General features: G+C 41.3%; 1 pseudogene; it reads right to left on the minus strand.

Annotated features, from left to right (window-relative positions):
- Positions 1-3357: 3357 nt before the first annotated feature.
- On the minus strand, positions 3358-3453 carry LOC120293037 (annotated as a pseudogene).
- Positions 3454-7717: the final 4264 nt, after the last annotated feature.

The raw sequence follows: 7717 nt of genomic DNA on the forward strand, positions 1-7717 counted from the left end.
GTCCGTTGACCGTCCGCCGTGCGTCCGTCGTTTGCCGCCGTGTGCTCGTTGCTAGCTCGGTTTAGAGGCAAGTTGGGATTCTTAATCTGCTCTTGCATGTTGTGTCTAGCATGTGTGCTTGAATGGTGGTAGATTTCGGATGTTTAGGGTGTTAAAAGTCAAAGTTCTAAGAGGGATGTTTGATACTAGAAAATTGTTCTTAAGAAAACAGTTTGACCTTGAATGTTCAATTGGCTTGAATGTGTTGTTTGAGTTGGATTTTGACCGTGACTTCTAAATAAAAGTTGTTAAGGACATCTTGAGATATAACATACTCAAATTTTAGACAAAAAAAACAAGTATAAGTAGGTGAAATATTCATTTTTCGGAGAGACTAGATCTGGAACTCGTTGTGCCGACCTTCAGTGGTTTCGTGGTCTGTAAAGTAACTTTATTGTGAAAATATCAGCTTGATCTCTTAATGAAAGTTTTAAAGGACATCTTGAGGATTAATATATAAAAAATTTAGAGAAAACAAACAAGAATAGCTAGGTGAAATCGTGGTTTTCCGGAGGGTGTTGAATCTGGAAATTTCGGTACTAGGAGCAGAAGTTTTAACCGTCTATATTTAATTATCTAGAACGAATTTGACATTGATTTCTGCATGAAAAACCTACCTTAGTATATTCACTACAACGTAGTCGAATTTCATAAATTTTGAAGACCATTTGGGTATTTAATCGAAAATTCTTTTAAAACCGTGTAACTTGGTATATTCGGATTTGATTAGTTTCAATGCATGGGTCATATCATTTTTTATAAAGTTCTTTCGGCAAAGTGTTCTTCATGAAGTATCTTTCTTTATGTCTTTCCTGCAACATATTCAAATTTCATAATTTTTGAAGTTCATCTGCCTATTTAACCAAAAATGTTTCAAAAATTGTGCAAGCTGTATTGATAGAATAGAAATGCTGTGATGCGTGATCTATATCAAATTGTATGAGGGTCTTTAGGTGCAGTGTCCTTTATGAAATATTTTCCATTATGTCTTGACTATCACATGTTTGAATTTCATAATTTTTAAAGGCCATTTGGGTATTTAATGGAAATATTTTCTAAAACTGTGCAAGCTGGATTGTGCGAATTCCAAATGCTGAAATTTATGATTACTCTGTTTTGGATGAGCCCTATTAATTATATTGATTGAGGTGATTGAATCTTGCTGAGCATGTGATGATATTTGGCATTGCATATAGAATGAAATGCTGAATTTGACTTTGTTGCCATTACATTATGTGCCATGTTGATTGTGAGACACAAATTGGTGAATATGAATTATGATGAATGAGGAAACTGTTGGAGGTGGGCCAATAATGCCCTAGGAGTGTCAGGATGCCCGGGATGGGGGGTGTCGGATGCCTGGTTGTATTGAGATACATGTCCGGATGTCCTCGGGCATTTCGAGATGCCCGGAATGGTTGGGTGCCGGAAGACTCGGAGTTTTGTGCTCGGGGGAATGCCTCATGATGCCAGTTGGGATGCGAGATGCTCGGAATGTGGGGGTGCCGGATGCCCGGTGGTGTGTGTCGGAGGTTTATCGCAATGCTAGGTTGGGGTGCGAGTGATAAAATGTGGGATGCAATTACTGATCCCGGGAAAGAAAGATGTGGTGATCAAATTGAAAGATAAAAAGTGGAAAATTAAATCATGCATAGTATGGTGACATGTATGCATGGCTATATGATATGATGATGATGAGTGCATGGTTGTGTGTGCACCTATGGCATGATGGTATATGTATGACATGATGATGATGAGTGCATGGTTGTATGTGCACCTATGGCACGATGGTATGCGTACATGAGGCATGGTATATGTATGACATGATGGTGATGAGTACATGAGGATGTATGTACATATGGTATGATGACATATGCATGGCTTCAAGGTAAGTTATGTTTGGATGCATAAATGATATGTACTATGCTATGATTGTTATGATTGTATTGTGTGATGCATTGAGTAGTTTATTGGATCATTTACCTACTGAGTGGCTATACTGACCCCTTCAGGGACCAACATTTCAGATTAGGAAGATGCCGCTCCCTCCGGTCACGTGGGGTGCCTTCTATGGCCTCTCATTTGACGTGGAGGTAGAGTGTTCGGAGATTGACTATGTTACCATCCCTGGTCTGACGTTTGTGCGAGTTCGAGTGCTGGTCATGTACGATGTGGGCTTGGCTGGGGGCCCAGTCATTCAGGAGTTTTTGTCGGTCCACGTCCGCCGAGATGGAGTGTTTAAGGGGATGTTGCCGCCACCACCGCTCGACGCGCCAGGATGGGTGTGATGGCCGCGTGAGGAGTAGAGAGCTGATGTTTCTTTTTTAGGGTAGCCGACGCTGGTAGATGGAGGATGACACATGATCGAATATAGGGGTTGAGATATCTTTTGGGTTGTGGCCAAGTGTAGTTAAAAATCTTGGCCTTTCTTTTTGGTTGTACCAACCCGAAAATCCATCATGAAAATATGTAAATAAAAGTGGCTCGGCTTTATCTTTTCATATGGTGCGTAGTTGGTGTGCATTGCATTATGGTTATTGGAGGGAGAGATGATGAGATTCAATTATGCTTCCGCTAATAAGTTGCGATGGGACCGTTTAAAAAAAAATGCCTATGAACTACGATGCTTCTACTAAGAGATGTAACTAGTGTTCATTAGGTATAGCGATAGGTACCTGTGGTGACCTTAGGTGTTTCGGGGTGCCACATGATTTGATAATTTTCCAATTACTATTAACATCGAGCAATTCTTGATTTAGGCTAGCATATTCATTTGTAGGTCAAACTCACCTCTTTATAAATGGTGGGAGGAGCATCGCATCACCTGAAGCCAGCAAGGAGACATTAAAGAGTTTGATCCTGAGTTTGAAAGAATCTATTTTAGGAGAAGGAGAGAGCAAGCACAAGCAATCCCCATTGCAATGGCCGACAATCAAGAAGACGCACCTCCAAGGGACTTTGAAAGATTATACTACACCAACAATTCAAGAAGCACAATCGAGTATAAGGAGGTCGACGGTGCAAGCCAATAATTTTGAGATTAAGCCATGCTTAATTCAAATGTTTCAAAATGTAGGACAATTCAGTGGATCACCTAATGATGATCCAAATCTACACCTAGAAGAATTCCTTGAAATTTGTGACACTATTAAATTCAATGGCGTTACTGATGATGCCCTTAAGTTAAGATTGTTCCCATTTTCTCTTTGTGATAAAGTTAAGAATTGGTTGACTTCTCTTATTGTAGGCTCTATTACCACTTGGTAGGACTTGGCTAAAAAATTCCTAAGTAAGTATTTTCCTTTTGCAAAATTTGCCAAAATGTGTAACGATATTACTACATTTATGCAGATGGATGGTGAGCCCTCTTATGAAGCATAGGAGAGGTTTAAGGAGATGCTCGCACCATGGACTGCCAGTTTGGGTGCAAGTGCACACATTCTATAATGTAGCACATCCCACCGTTCAGGCTAGTGTCACGGTCCGTGAATCCTCCCGTACTCGTGACACTTGTGAGTGGTGTTTGAGGTTATCAAGTGAAGAGTGAAGATGTAGAAGGGACAAACACAATTGATCCATGGGAATAGTGTTGGGACAGTTGGTGCTAGGAGTTCTAGGATAGAAAGATTATATCACTTAGGAGTTCTGAAGGCGGGGTTGACCTCCCATGCACAAACTGGTTGGGAGCTGATGCTACTCTCCTGATGAGGCCATGACAGGCTAAAATTAGATATTGAGCCTAAAGAGATCTGCTGTCTCACTCCATGGACTAGACGCCAAAGCGAAGTTGGGCATGGTACGATCTTGTATAGAGAAGCATTCACCATATTGTTCGTGGAACAACTATAGAAGAAAGGTTGGCCTAGCGAATTCCACTTGTCAAGTGCCGCACGGGCCCTTCCATGGCCAAGGAAACTATCGGCCCGTGACAAATGGTATCAGAGCAGGAATCCCTCTAGTAAATGGGTGAGTCGGAGAATCAAACTTCTCGCTCTAGTGCGGGTCGAACTGATAAGTACTAGTGGTACCGGTCCTAGTGGGAGGAGAGTGAATTGCCAAGGCAAAAGATGCCCAAATGAAGTGAGGCTCTTTGCTCCTAGGATGGCAATGGGTGCTAGGATGAGTCGGTTCCTCACCAAGCTGATAAGGAGTTGGAGAAGAACCAAATCCTCACTGAATAGGGATAACGTTTCTGGATTGATCAGTGAATTCCAAGAATAGGTCTACTGCCACGTTTTCAACAAGGAAAGAACCTCAATTTGGTCTACTGGGGTCAAAGAAGCTGAGTAGGTAAAATTGATGCTACCAAAAGATGCGGTTGGTGAAAAAAGCCACACTTGCTAAAGAAAGCGTAGGTGACTGACAATGGCCGAGCAGTGGAGATCAAAAGAGGCTATCGATGGTGCAAAACCTGTTTTGTTGGGCAATCGTGACTATTCGATGTGAAATCCCAAAAGTGGCGCATCAATGGTTAAGGGACATAAGGAAGCGACATAACATATCGCAATGAGAGCGTTGCGAATTTGAGTGGGGGAGAATGTCACGGTCCACAAATCCTCCTGTACTCGTGACACTTGTGAGTAGTGCTTGTGGTTATTGAGTGAAGAGTGAGGAGGTATAAGGGATGAACATAACTGATCCATGGGAGTGGCGTCAGGACGGTTGGTGCTAGGATTTCTAATATAGAAAGATTATATCACTTAGGAGTTCTGAAGGCGGGGTTGGCCTCCGTGCATAAACTGGTCGGGAGTTGATGTCGCTCTCTTGACGAGACCATGGTAGGCCGAAACCAATTGTTGAGCTTAAAGAGATTTGCTGTCACTTGATGGACTAGACACCCGAGCGAAGCTGGGCGTGGTACGATCTCGTACAGAGAAGCATTCACCGTATTGTTCGTGGAACGACTACAGAAGAAAGGCTGGCCTAGCGAATTCCGCTCGTCAGGCGTCTCACGGGCCCTTCTACGGCCAAGGAAACTGTGGGCCCGTGACACTAGTCTAGATGCGGCAGCTGGAGGCGTTTTGGAAAACAAGTCACCCAAAGATGCTTTTGATCCACTTGAGGATATGGTAAGCAATAGCTACCAATGGCCAACTGAAAGATACCAAGCTTAGAAGCTAAGTGGAGTTCATGAAGTTGACACCAATAAGACTTTGAATGAAACTTGATGTATTAAGGAGGATGATTGCTTCTTTGAAAACTCAAGGAGTATCTTGAGAATTTTGTGGTACAAATCATATTAGCTTAGATTGTCAAGTACGTAACTGATGTGGACATTGAGCCATATCAAGGAGGAGGTGCTAAGGACCCATTGTCTATTCCTACTAGTTCGACCACTCGAGCGTGGGCCAAGCAATTTAGGCAAGCTATTGGCATCATGGTTCGTGATCTTTGGCGTGGAGATGACCTTTGATCAAATCTTGAAGAATCTTGGAAATCTTGGTGCAACTTGATTATCGGTCACCAAATAATTAATATATATATATATATATATATATATCTTCTTGTTTAGGAATATTCTAGAATATGAATATTGTAGAATATGACGCATTAGCTTTTTAGGGTTGGTTTTAGGGTTTGTGTGGCGGCTAGAAGGCTTATATATATATATATAAGACTGACTGAATTTCTTTGGGGAACGAATATATTTTATTTTTGAGGAAAAAGTTGAGAGATTATCTTCTACTATTCTTTTGAGGACTTGACCTAATCAAAGTTCCTTTGTGACAGTCGATTTGACTTATCAAGTGAGATAGCGAATTCTTTCGCTTGTGGTGTCTATAATGTTGGTTGGTTGACATGTGTTTGTCGACGGTCACGTTCATACTAAGGTTGCTAATCACAGATTTGATTGGAGGTTGAGGTTTGCAATTCGCACCATCTGAGCCTTCGTAGAACGATCCTTCCGCAACGATTCACATCGGTAACCCATATGCTAGTTCTTCTGAACATGCTAACTTTGTTTTACATTTTAACAGGGGTCATCAAAACAATCCTTATTCCAACACTTACAATCCAGGATGGAGGAATCATCCTAATCTATCTTGGGTAGGTCAAAATCAACAAGGACCGAGAGCACCACCACCACCCATGAATTCCAACTTGGTTGATTTGGTTGCTAAGCTAGCCCAAACTATGGAAAGGCAAGCCCAAGCCACGGAAAAACAAGCTTAAACCACACAAGATTTCATGAGAAGCACCAATGTAAGACTCCACAATCAAGAAGCATCAATTTGAAACATAGAGAAGCAAGTGGGCCAACTAGCTCAAAAAATCAATAAGAGACAAAGTGGTCCCTTACCAAGCAATATTGAGGGGAACCCCATAGAGAATGCAAAGGCAATTACATTGAGGAGTGGAAAAAAAGTTGGAAAGGAAGATCGAGATAAGGATGTAGTAGAAGAGAAAAAGGCAAAATCTTCTACCAAGACCAAACACAAGGATGAGCCACTAAAGAGCAAGCCATCTCCAATGCCATATATTCCACCTATTCCTTTTCCGAAAAGACTAGCTAAGCACAAGCAAGATAAGCAATTTTCAAAATTTTTAGATTATATTAAACAACCGTACATTAACATTCATTTTGTAGATGCTCTAGCTCAAATGCCAAATTATGCCAAGTTCTTGAAAGAGATCTTAGCTAACAAGAGGAAGTTAGAGGAGTATGAGACCGTGAAGTTGAATGAAGAATGTTTGGTCATCCTTCAAAATAGGCTACCACCAAAATTAAAAGATCCAGGGAGTATTACTATTCCATGCAATATTGGTGGTGTTTACTTTAATAAAGTTTTATGTGATCTTTGTGCTAGTATAAACCTAATGCCTTATTCGGTATTTGTGAAACTAGGTGTTGGGGAAGTAAAGGTGACCATTGTGTCTCTACAATTGGCAGATAGATCTATCAAAAACCTAAGAGGCGTGGTTGAGGATGTTTTAGTGAGGGTGGATAAATTTATCTTCCCGACGAATTTCGTTGTGCTAGAGATGGAGAAGGATTATGAAATTCCCATCATTTTAGGCCAACCATTCTTGCCACGAGAAAAGCTCTCATCGATGTACAAGGAAAATTGATTCTTAGTGTAGGGGAAGATAGAGTCATCTTCAATGTCTTCAAGGCCATAAAAAACCCCGAAAGATCGAATGATTGCTTGAGGATAGACACCATCGATAGGGAAGTGGAGACCATATTTAAATTGACCACGATTCAAGACCCTATAGAGGCATGTTTGGTTCAATCAAAAGGAGGAAGAGGCTGAGAATGAAGAAATTGGGGAGGCAGTGGAGTTTTTAGAAGCAAGTCCACCCTGCCCGAGATGGAAAGCACCAAAATTTGAAGAGTTGGAGTCAAGTGCAAAGAAGCTGAAACCCTCCATTACAAAACCACCAACTCTTGAGCTTGAACCTTTGCCTTCTCATTTGAAATGTGTTTTCCTTGATGGTGTTTATTGTCCAGTGATTATTTCTTCTTCTTTGATAGGGGTGATGGAGGAAAAGTTACTTAGAGTGCTTCGAGAGCATAAGAATGCGATTGTGTGGACCATTGCGGACATAAAAGGAATAAGCCCTTCGATTTGCATGCAGAAAATTTTGATGAATGAACAATACAAACTAGTCATCCAACCCCAAAGGAGGCTCAATCCGAAAATGCAAGAAATTGTGAAAGCCGAAGTGATTAAGC

This window comes from Eucalyptus grandis, chromosome 4 (assembly GCF_016545825.1).
Source record: "Eucalyptus grandis isolate ANBG69807.140 chromosome 4, ASM1654582v1, whole genome shotgun sequence".
Classification (NCBI taxonomy): Eukaryota; Viridiplantae; Streptophyta; class Magnoliopsida; order Myrtales; family Myrtaceae; genus Eucalyptus; species Eucalyptus grandis.